Consider the following 11,807-nt stretch of genomic DNA (forward strand, 5'->3'; position numbering starts at 1 on the left):
CTGGAGGTTGGAATCAGTAGTTTGGGAAGGGATTCAGGAGGCCACATTTTGATTAATGGCCCCCGGTGATTCTGATGTAGGCCACTTCTCTTTTTTTTTTTTAATGTTTAAGACAGTGCCTGCAGTTTTATTTATTCATTTATTTATTTATTTGGCTGTGTCGGGTCTCAGCTGTGGCGTGTGCATGGGCTCCGTAGTTTTGCAGCACGGGGGCTTAGTTGCCCCGCTGGCATGCGGAATCTTAGTTCCCCCACCAGGGAGAGAACCTGTGTCCCCTGCATTGGAAGGTGGATTTTTAACCATTGGACCACCAGGGAAGTCCCTGGGCCACTTCTTGAGAAACATGACGAAAGGGACTGGGTCTGGCTGGGTATAGAATTTAATTATCTCTTGCAACCACTCCCTATGTTGCCAATTCTGGTCCAAGATCTATCTGGAGGTAGTTCCAGGGAAGATTTGGCCCCTTGCGATTGTGGTAATCCTTAATTTCTTTTCTTCAGGCAAATATTCACAGCTGCTATAGTGATAAAAATGCAGATTTGGAAACTCAGACAGATCTGGGTTCCAATTGCGGTATCTCGCTGAGCCTCAATTTATCCATAAAATAGGGATACTATTGCTACTCATAATTAATGTGAGGATTAAATACACTGACTTAAGTGAAAGTGTTGTATGCAATGCCTAGTATGGACTAGTTTTTCAGTAAAAGTTTGTTTTTACCTCATTTTTTTTACCTGAATACCATCAAGGATCAAGTTTCCCCTGAGAACTGAGATACCTGAAATTCTCCCATTTAGATATTTACCTCTTAGGCTTCAGCCTTTAGTCCCTGTTGAAATGTAAATGACCCTGAAATTAGTAACTAGATGCCCCACTGTTATTTATGACTTAGTCAAAAGTGGTTCATGAATTGTTTTGAGAAAGCAAAGGCAGAAGAACAGCTTGGGAGTGCCATAAAGGGAAAGGAAGGAGGGGAGAGGATGAGGGAGAGGGGACGAGTGTAGGAAAAAACTGAAGGTACCTGAAAGCAAACTTTTCCAACATTATAGTCTTACATGGGGCCAGGGAGCCTGCAGAGGACAATAGTTTTCAGCTAATACTCCTGGTTGTCACGTGAAGAAATGTTCAAGGAGTGCTAGACACTAGGGAATTTTACCTCATCTGTTGGTGAAAAGGATGTTCTTAGTGTAAAGGTGCAAAAATTTTAACAGCTTTGCTAAGGGAAAGTTTTTCTTTGAGAAAATATCTTGATAATCCTCTTAAAGTAGAAGGTGAAACCCTAGGGGAATGACTGTGGCTGGATAAACCACTTCAAGCAAATTGGGGACTTTGGTTTTGCCCCCTGAGAGGGAGAGGAAAGAAGAATGGGATGGGACAGAGAAATGTGGAAATGGCATGAGGTTGGAGACTATGTGGAATGAAAATGGCTGGTATAAATTCCTTAGCAGTGGGGTAGCCAAATAACATTAGAAAAAGGAATGCCTGGTGTTCACACTGAAATTTTTGGTGGTAAAGTAATGAAGGTAATGATGAATAGCTACTGTGTTGGATTTTCCCATATCCATCTTTTTTTTTTTAATATAAATTTATTTATTTATTTTTGGCTGCGTTGGGTCTTTGTTGCTGTGTGCAGGCTTTCTCTAGCTGCAGTGAGCGGCAGCTACTCTTTGGTGTAGTGTGCGAGCTACTCTTCGGTACGGTGTGCAGGCTTCTCATTGTGGTGGCTTCTCTTGTTGCGGAGCACGGGCTCTAGGCACACGGGCTTCAGTAGTTGTGGCATGTGGGCTCAGTAGTTGTGGCTCGCGGGCTCTAGAGCGCAGGCTCAGTAGTTGTGGCTCACGGGCTTAGTTGCTCCGTGGCATGTGGGATCTTCCCGGACCAGGGCTCGAACCCGTGTCCCCTGCACTGGCAGGTGGATTCTTAACCACTGTGCCACCAGGGAAGCCCGGCAACTAATTTTTTTTTTTATAAATTTACTTATTTATTTTTGGCTGCGATGGGTCTTCGTTGCTGCGCGTGGGCTTTCTCTAGTTGCAGCAAGCGGGGTCTACTCTTCATTGTGGTGTGTGGGCTTATCATTGCGGTGGCTTCTCTTGTTGCAGAGCCTGAGCTCTAGGTGCCCGGTCTTCAGTAGTTGCAGCACGTGGGCTCAGTAGTTGTGGCTCGTGGGCTCTAGAGTGCAGGCTCAGGAGTTGTGGTGCGTGGACTTAGTTGCTCTGTGGCACGTGGGATCTTCCTGGAGCAGGGCTTGAACCCGTGTCCCCTGTATTGGCAGGTGGATTCTTAACCACTGCACCACTAGGGAAGCCCTCCCATATCACCCTTAGGATGCTTGCACTCCAACTTTGGCAGAGACTGCTGATGGTCTCCCCAAAATCCAGCCTCCCCTTCTTTAATCTTTATAGAAGCTTTAGCTGAGCATAGAGCTACGTACTATGAGACTACAGTTACCAGCTTCCATTGTAGCTAGGTATGGCCATGTGACTAGGTTCTGGCCAATGGAATATGAGCAGAATGAATGAAATGTGCAACTTCCAGGTGTGTCTTTAAAAACAAAGAGTATATTGTCCCTTTTCTACTGAATGTGGATGCAATGGCAGGCTCTAGAGCACCCACCTTAGCCATGCAACAACCGAAACTTCCATTGTAGCCACAGCAGCTACTTGTTAAACAGAGCTATTAGATACAAGAAACCTGGGTCTTTTATCAACCTTGTGAAGCAAATTGCCTTATCAGCTCTGGACTGTGCTGTCTATACCTTTTTGAGAGAAAGAAATTAATTTCTATCATGTTTTAATATTTTCTTTTTGTTACAGCAACCAAACTTACCTCCTTAACTAATATACAAAAATGCATTATGTTTGTTCTTAGGCCGAACTTTTAAAAGCGCATTTATTTTTTCATTATAAAAATAACATACCAACAAGTGAAATAAGTACTTTTGATATGATGAGAATGGTACTCTATTTCCGTGGTCTTCTTCCCCTAAACCTATAACTCCAGTCCAATTGGGAGAAAAACATCAAACAAATCTTACAACTGACTATCCCCCAAACTATCAAGGTCATCAAAAACAAGGAAAGGCTGAGAAACTGTCACAACCAAGAGGAGCCTGAGGAGACATAATGACTAAAACTGTTGTCAGCCCTCCACATCCATGGGTTCCATATCCACAGATTCAACCAACTATGGATCAAATATATTTTTGAAAAATTCCAGAAAGTTCCAAAAAGCAAAACTTGAATTTGCTGTGCACTGGCAACAGTTTACATAACATTTACTTTGTATTAGGTATTATGAGTAATCTAGAGATGATTTAAAGTATACAGGAGGATGCGTGTAGGTTACACACAAATACTATGCTATTTTATATAAGGGACTTCAGCATTTTCGGATTTTGGTATCTGCGGGAGTCCTGGAAACAAGGGACAACTGTATGTGGTATCCTGGATAGGATCCTGGAACAGGAAAAGGACATTAGGTAAAAACTAATGTCCTTTTAGTACGGAGTTAAAGTATAAATGATCCCTTAAGTAAAGCATGAATAACACTTCACTTAAAGAAAGTATGGACTTTAATTCATAATAATGATCAATATTGGTTCGTTAATTGTGACAAAATATGTTAATAATAGGGGAAATTGAGTGTGGCGTATAAGAGAACTCTCTCTTCTATGTTTGCAACTTCTCGGTAATCTAAATCTACTCTAAAATAAAAAGTTTATTGAAAAAGTAATAAAAAAATAACATGCCTCAAAATGCAGTTAAAAAAAATAATAACATGCAGTGTTTCAGAAAATTTGGAGTACAAATTGAAATTTGAAAAATCTTCCCAAATCCCTTGGTGGTCCAGTGGTTAGGACTCCGTGCTGTCACTGCGGAGGGCCTGGGTTCAATCCTTGGTCAGGGAACTAAAATCCCACAAGCCACGCATGGCGCGGCCAAAAAAAAAAACCAAAAACATCATTCCAAACAACAACAAGGTCCTACTGTATAGCACAGGGAACTATATTCAGTATCCTCTGAGGAACCATAATGGAAAAGAATATAAAAAAAAAATGTATATATATGTATAACTGAATCACTTTGCTGTACAGCAGAAATTAACACAAAATTGTAAATCAACTATACTTTAATTAAACAAAAAATTACCCCCAAAATTTTGCTGTATCTGTCTCTGTGTGTTTTGAATGAAAACTACCATATCGTGTACACAATTTTCTGTCTTGATTATTTTACTTAACATTTATCATTGAGCATTTTTTTTGAATGGTTTAGCAAACTGTGGCACATTTATTTACTTATTTATTTATTTATTTATGGCTGCGTTGGGTCTTCGGTGCTGGGCACAGGCTTTCTCTAGTTGCAGTGAGTGGGGGCTACTCTTCGTTGTGGTGCGGGGGCTTCTCATTGCGGTGGCTTCTCTTGTTGCGGAGCACGGGCTCTAGGCACCCGGGCTTTAGTAGTTGTGGCTCGGGGCTCTAGAGCACAGGCTCAGTAGTTGTGGTGCATAGGCTTAGTTGCTTCGCGGCATGTGGGATCTTCCTGGACCAGGGCTTGAATCCGTGTGCCCTGCATTGGCAGGAGGATTTTTAACCACTGAGCCATCAGGGAAGTCCCCATTAAGCATTTTTTAAATTTAAGTATTTATGTATTTATTTAGGCTGCACCAGGTCTCAGTTGCGGTACATGGGATCTTTTAGTTGCGGCATGTGGGATCTAATTCCCTGACCAGGGATCGAACCTAGGCCCCCTGCATTGAGAGTGCAGTCTTACCCACTGAACCACCAGGGAAGTCCCATCATTAAGCATTTTTATGCACATTCATTTTCTAGCCCTTCAAGAGGACTAGAAGCAATGACACTACAATAACATTGAATACCCTTGGAACAAGGAACACTTAGACAAATGACTAATTACAAGGCTGGGACAGAATAAGCCTGCAAATATTTTGTTGTGCCAGAAAGTAAGTAGTGCTCAAAGAATGATGGGACATGTCAAAAGTACACATGAGCCAGCTTGAAGAGGCTCCCACTGGTCAAATCTAGAACAATTTGAAAGTCAACACTCATGATTAGTCAATCATTAGTGACAGTAATGACAACCCAGTGAATAAAATAAAGAAAGCAGTTTTAACAGTTTACTCTTTCTATTTCCCCATACCCTTGACAATACTGGATATTAGCTCTATTTTACGTTTTGCCAATCAAAGGATAAAAAGTAGTAGCTCACTATTATTATAGGTTTTGAAATCACTACTTACTAATGAGGAATATTTACTGACCATATGTGTTTATTTCTTCAGGGAATTTTTGATTCATATTCTTTGCCAATATTTCAACTGGATTATCTGTGTTTTTCTTTTTGATTGTTAGAAACTCTTATATGTTATGAATATTAAGCCTTTGTCTGCTACATATGTTGCAAAATTTTTCTCCCAGTCTTTTGCCTAATTTTAAAATTTTGCTGTAGTATTTTTCAAGGGTAACTGTAACATAATGGTTGAGAGCATGGACCCTGGATCTAGGCTACATGAGTTCTAGTCCGGGGCTCCACAATTATTAGCTGGTCTTGGGCAAAGTATTTAATCTTGTTGTGCCTCAGTTTCCTTATAGTAAAAGGGAAATGATAATAGTGCCTGCATCATAAGATTATTAGGATGCTTAAATGAGTTAAGAGATGTAAAGTGCTTAGAACAGAAACTGTCACATATACAGTGACAAATAATTGCTGGTTATTATACTTCAGGTGGAAAGATTTTTTTGTGTGTGTGTAGTCAGTCATGGCTTCTTGATTTTCCCTCTTGTGTAGGAAGGTTTTATGTACCCCAAGAATTTAAAAATAAATGTCTTCCAATATTTTCTCATAGTATTTTTATAGCTTGTTTTCTATGTCAAAATCTATAACAATATGCCAGGCATTGTGTTGGTTGCTAGGGATACAAGGATAAGCAAGACTGAAGGTCTGTTCCTTGCTCTCCTGGACCTTACAGTGTAGTGGAGTAATGGACAAAAACCAAGAAACCAATTAATAAAATGGTAAATTAGATAAGCATCATGAAACAAAAACATTATTAACTTCTCTACATATTTATAATCTCTTACCTCCTCCCCAGAAAGGTCTCTTCTCCTTGTAATGTAGTTTATACTTAGCATGAATAAAGCAAATAGATAAACAACAAGGACCTACTGTATAGCACAGGGAACTCTATTCAATATCCTGTGATAAACCATAATGGAAAAGAATATGAAAAAGAATATATATATATATATATATATATATATATATATATATATGTAAAACCGATTCACTTTGCTTTACAGCAGAAATTAACACAACATTGTAAGTCAACTATACTTCAATAAAATTAAAAAAATATTTAAAAAAGCAACTAGAAAGAAAAGGGGGGAGAAGGAAATAAGTCTAACCCAGCAGTTTTTGGTAGAGTTCATCCCTTTTCCTCCATCTTTTCTGTCCTATATATTATCTCCACTGTTCTATGTTGTAGTGGAGTTTCCTTGCAACCTTTAAAAAATTTTTTTTCATCAAGATGTAATTGACATATAACATTATATTAATTTCATGTGTACATAATGATTTGATTTTTGTATATATGGTAAAATGATCACCACAATAAGTCTAGTTAATATGCATCACCACACTTAGTTAGAATTTTTTTTCTGGTGATAACTTTTACCTTGTAAACTTTCTTCCTTTTTTCTTTTGGCCGCACAGTGCGGCTAGCCACCGCAGTGAAAGTGCAGAGTCCTAACCACTGGACTGCCAGGGAACTCCCTCTACCTTGTAACCTTTCAACAGTGCCTTTGCCACTGTCCCCTAAACAAGCTCTTAGGAGCTTGAAGGCTTTGGTGCAGAGCCAAGAAGAAATTACAAATATTGAAGAAGGATAAGGGCTAAAGAAAGACGTGGACTGGCTCAAAAGGGACATCAGTGACCTTTCAAAGCACAAGAAGCTGAATTTCAAGGCATTGAAATCCATCTTTTGTTTCTATGATTATGGATTCTGCTCACCCTTCTAACTCACAGATCAGTCCTTGGTCTCCGGTTTGAGGGCTGCTCTCCCTCCATTCAACTTTGCAAACAATCTCATTTCCATGAATTGAAATCTCTTCATACCTAGAAATTGAGCCACTACAGTTTCATCAAAGCAGAAATTCTGACCAGATGGGTTCACTTCTCTTCTTTCAAGGATGGGAGGTACTTTATTCTTTTAAGAACAAGCATTCAGGTGGCCAAGTAGGAGAATGGTATAAGGTTTGAATGAATGGGAATAGTGGTTTGTCACAATGTATCAGGATGGCTGAGCTATTAAAGATCTAGGCTGGGCTTCCCTGGTGGTGCAGTGGTTAAGAATCCACTTGCCAACGCAGGGGACATGGGTTCAAGCCCTGGTCCGGGAAAATCCCACATGCTGCGGGGCAACTAAGCCCGTGCGCCACAACTACTGAGCTTGCGCTCTAGAGCCCACGAGCCACAACTACTGAGCCCGCGTGATGCAACTACTGAAGCCTGTGCGCCTAGAGCCCGTGCTCCGCAACAAGAGAAGCCACTGCAATGAGAAGCCCGCACACCGCAATGAAGAGTAGCCCCACTCGCCGCAATCAGAGAAAGTCCGCGTGCAACAACGAAGACCCAACGCAGCCAAAAATAAATTAATTAAATAAATAAATTTTAAAAAAAAGATCTAGGCTATAAGTTCCAGCTGTCATCCATATAATGGAGTTCAAATCTACATTCTAGTAAAATCATAGAATACGTCTTTACAGCAGGTCTCATGTGCTGTTCTGTGTGTTTTAAATACTCACTTAATCCTCCTAATTCTAAAAGCAAGTACTGTTATTATCATCCCCATATTACAGATAAGGAAACCTCCCTCAAAGCCCAGAGAGGTTAAGAGACTTGACAAAGCCATATAACTAGAAACTGGCAGACCCAGTATTCAAACAGACAGTCTGGTTCTAGAATGCTATATACTGCTTAAGAGCTATGCTTACCTCCCAGGAGTGAGTTTTTTCTGTCCTGAAACATTTTTGGTTTTGTCGTTGTTTTTCTTTTATTAAAAAGGAACTGATTTCCTTTAAATGACATATAAAAAAAGACATCTAGGGTACACCACTCCTTGAGAATTTTGAGAGGATGAGAAACAAGGGATAGATCAATTTTCTCATGGAGTTGGATAAAGCATCCCAAGAAAAGGTGCTAATGTTTCAGAATTAAGAGTTTTGAGCTTTTTCAAAATCATGGTTTCAGACTTGTAAGGCTGAGGTAATTTTCTGAAAAACTTTTTAACCCGGGAAAGGCAATGGGGTTGAAGAGGCCATTCTCCCCTGAGTGGGCCACAGTGGGAAAGAGAAAGGAGGCAGTGGACAGTGGTGGATGAGTGCCAAAATAATAACTCACAGGGGTTGGGGGCGGGTGATAGATTTAATCCTGTTTTGTGAATACGCTGTTCAGAATTTTAGCTCATTGCCTCCTGGTGTCATCGCTTGCGTGACTGCCTCGTTTCCTCCCAAATAATTGGAGCCAACTGTAGAAAACAGAAGAAGCAAGCTGTTTGTGAGGTGGATCACCTGGCTGCTTCGGAAGCATCAGATTCTCACCCCCGGGAGGGCTCTGAAGAGGCAGCCGGCACGGCACGTGGTTCATGGTCTAAATTCAGCAGCAGTGAAAAGGCAGTGGGGGAGGGGTGGCAGGTGGGTGATGCAGGACTTGGGGAGGAGCTACAGAGCAACCCCGGGATCTGGCTTCCATAGGCATTCCTAGGAATATCTCTCCATTTGCCCCTTTGGTTTACCTCTTTTCCCCCTCAGCTTTTATCCGCTGTCCAATCGGATTTGTGTTTATCTAAAGTCAACCCCCGCTGTCAGACTCAGCCCCTGTTGTCAGCCATCCACCAGGCCAGATGAATCCTGAGTCGTATTTCCAGCCTTGGTCTGGCTGGGGTGATTCACAAAGAAGCCCCAGGGGAGGAGGAGGATGCACTTAGCAGGGTCTATTAGTGTCTGTGAAGAGGGCTGAGAAGAAACGCTGCAGCCTCAAGTGCGGGGTGGAGCTCCTGCCCCAGGCTTTCCCTCTTGTGAGTAGTGTTCCTTGAATTAACCCCAAGGAGAACGTCTTTTCATCCATTATGGTAGAATGTCAGAGAAGACTTAATTAAGCTCAGTAATAACACATTAGACTTTTCCTTCAGCTAACACAGCCATTGTTTAGCCAAAGACATCATGTACTTAACCTTTATCTCGTATCTTCTTACTCCATGAGAATTTTGCAAATGAAGGAGACTCAGAGTCCAGGAGATTTGCATTTTCATTTCTTTCATTTATTGGTGTAAGTTCCTAGAGGGGGAAGGAAATCATTTACTGAGCACCTAAAATTGGCTAGATCTGGGGGCTATATTCCTTCTTACACTATTCTATTTAATCTATTTACCCCTTACAACAATGTTAGGAGGGAGGTATAGGTCTCCCATGTTTTTGGGTGAGCAAACGGAAACACTCAGTGAAGTAACTTGCTAGGGACACACAGCTTGAATGCCGAGGTTGGGATTCAAATCCAGATCTATAAAAATTCCACAATGCATACTTTCTTCAACATACTTTGCTTTATTTAACAGTCATGAAACATTCATTAAGCATCTAAGATATGATTTCACGGGTTGAATTCACAGATGAAAGATGCAGTCCCTGACTTCAAAGAACTCACAGCCTTGTGGAGGAAATCTGCAAGTCAGCAGACAATAGAAATGCAATGTAGAGTGATTAAGTACAATGACAGACTAAGAACAAAGTGTTTAGGAACAAAAAAGGAGCAAGTGGCAGGTCCTGCCTGAGGAAGTCTGGGGAAGATGACCTTTAATTAACCAATGTCCATTACATTCCAGGTCATGTGGAGCATGGGGGTGCACAGGAATAACAGCCAAAATTTTGTGGTGGGCACTGCACTAAATATGCCTTATCTATCTCATTTAATCCTTACAGCCTTGATCCTGAGTTGAACTTTGAAAGATGGCAAAAGGAAATGGAGGCACTCAGCCTCTTCCTGCCCTCCTCTGCCCATGGTACTACCTCTAGGCTGTTAGGAGAAGATAATGAGAGCCTTGAATAGTGAGACTTAACCTGGAGCAAAGGCCTCATTCTGGGCCTGAGGGCAGGCAGATGAGACAAAGGCTCTTTTGCTGCGCATGCTGCAGTCCTAGCGACTAGCAAGGGAGGGCCAGTGCCCAAAGTGGCTTTCACTACAGTGTCAAAAGTCCAGGAAGCCTATCCCCTTTGTGGTCTGAAGGATATTAAAATTCACTCCAGCTTGCCCCAGATACACCCCTGCCGTGCCTAGCCTGCCTGCCAAAAACCAACCAGCCTTGATGATCATGCCTGCTTTGCCCTACCCTTCTAGATTGTTCCCTTGTGTTCTCTCGGGAAATGTCACTCAAGCTGTGCTTCCATTCTGTCCTTTACTCAATGAAGTACTCAAAGTAGAGAGGTTATTTTCAAAACTGTCCCCGTCCAACCAGAGTCACCACATAAGAGCCCTAGTTGGGTTCCCAGAACTTGGATGTCACACTGATAATAATAACTAAATCCAATTGAGAATTTACCAGAAGCCAGGCTCTGTTAAGAGTATGACCCACTTCACTTAATCCTTAAGCCAACACCAGGTGGCATTATTACCCTTATCATTTTACAAACGAGGAAATTGAAGCTCAGAGAGGTTCAGAAACTTGCCCAAGGACAAATGACCTGAGATGGAGACGGAATGGGAACCTGGAATCTGTTTCATTCCATAGCTGTCCTATGCTGCTTTCAGTGTCTGAGATGAAACTAGGAATGTCAACACATAATGCATGAGGCATCTACAGCCAACCTTGAACACTCAAGCCCATGAAAGGAATTTAATTGATTAATACCAACGTAGTATTATTCAGACAGGTAAGGTGATACTTCAATATACCAGGGTCCCTTTTAAGGAGATACTTTAAAATTTGGGGGCTTCCCTGGTGGTGCAGTGGTTAAGAATCCGCCTGCCAATGCAGGGGACACAGGTTCAAGCCCTGGTCGGGGAAGATCCCACATGCCGCAGAGCAACAAAGCCCATGCGCCACAACCACTGAGCCTGTGCTCTAGAGCCTGTGAGCCACAACTACTGAGCCCTCGCCCCACAACTACTGAAGCCCGTGCGCCTAGAGCCTGTGCTCCACAACAAGAGGAGCCACTGCAATGAGAAGCCCACGTACCGCAACGAAGAGTAGCCCCTGCTCGCCGCAACTAGAGAAAGCCCATGCACAGCAACGAAGACCCAACACAGCCATAAATAAATAAATAAATAAATAAATAAATAAATGAATGAATGAATAAATAAATAAGTGTAAAATTTGTCCTTTTGTAGTATATAATAAAAAAAAGTGACAAAGTTAAACAATTTTAGATTAACAGATAATTAAAGGTAGCATTATACAGTTGTTTTTATAAGTCCTCAATAACACTCATAAAGTATTTTTACATTTCCTCACTTAGTAATGCATATTGTTTAATTTACTTTAAATTAATCATGTAAGGGAACTTCCCTGGTGGCGCAGTGGTTAAGAATCCACCTGCCAATGCAGGGGACAGGGTTTGATCCCTAGTCTGGGAAGATCCCACATGCTGGGGAGCAACTAAGCCTGTGCGCTGCAACTACTGAGCCTGCACTCTAGAGCCCGTGAGCCACAACTACTGAGCCTGCGTGCTGCAACTACTGAAGCCTGCACGCCTAGAGCCCGTGCTCCAAAACAAACAAGAGAAGCCACCACAA

This window comes from Balaenoptera physalus, assembly GCF_965194825.1.
Source record: "Balaenoptera physalus genome assembly, chromosome: 1".
NCBI lineage: Eukaryota > Metazoa > Chordata > Mammalia > Artiodactyla > Balaenopteridae > Balaenoptera > Balaenoptera physalus.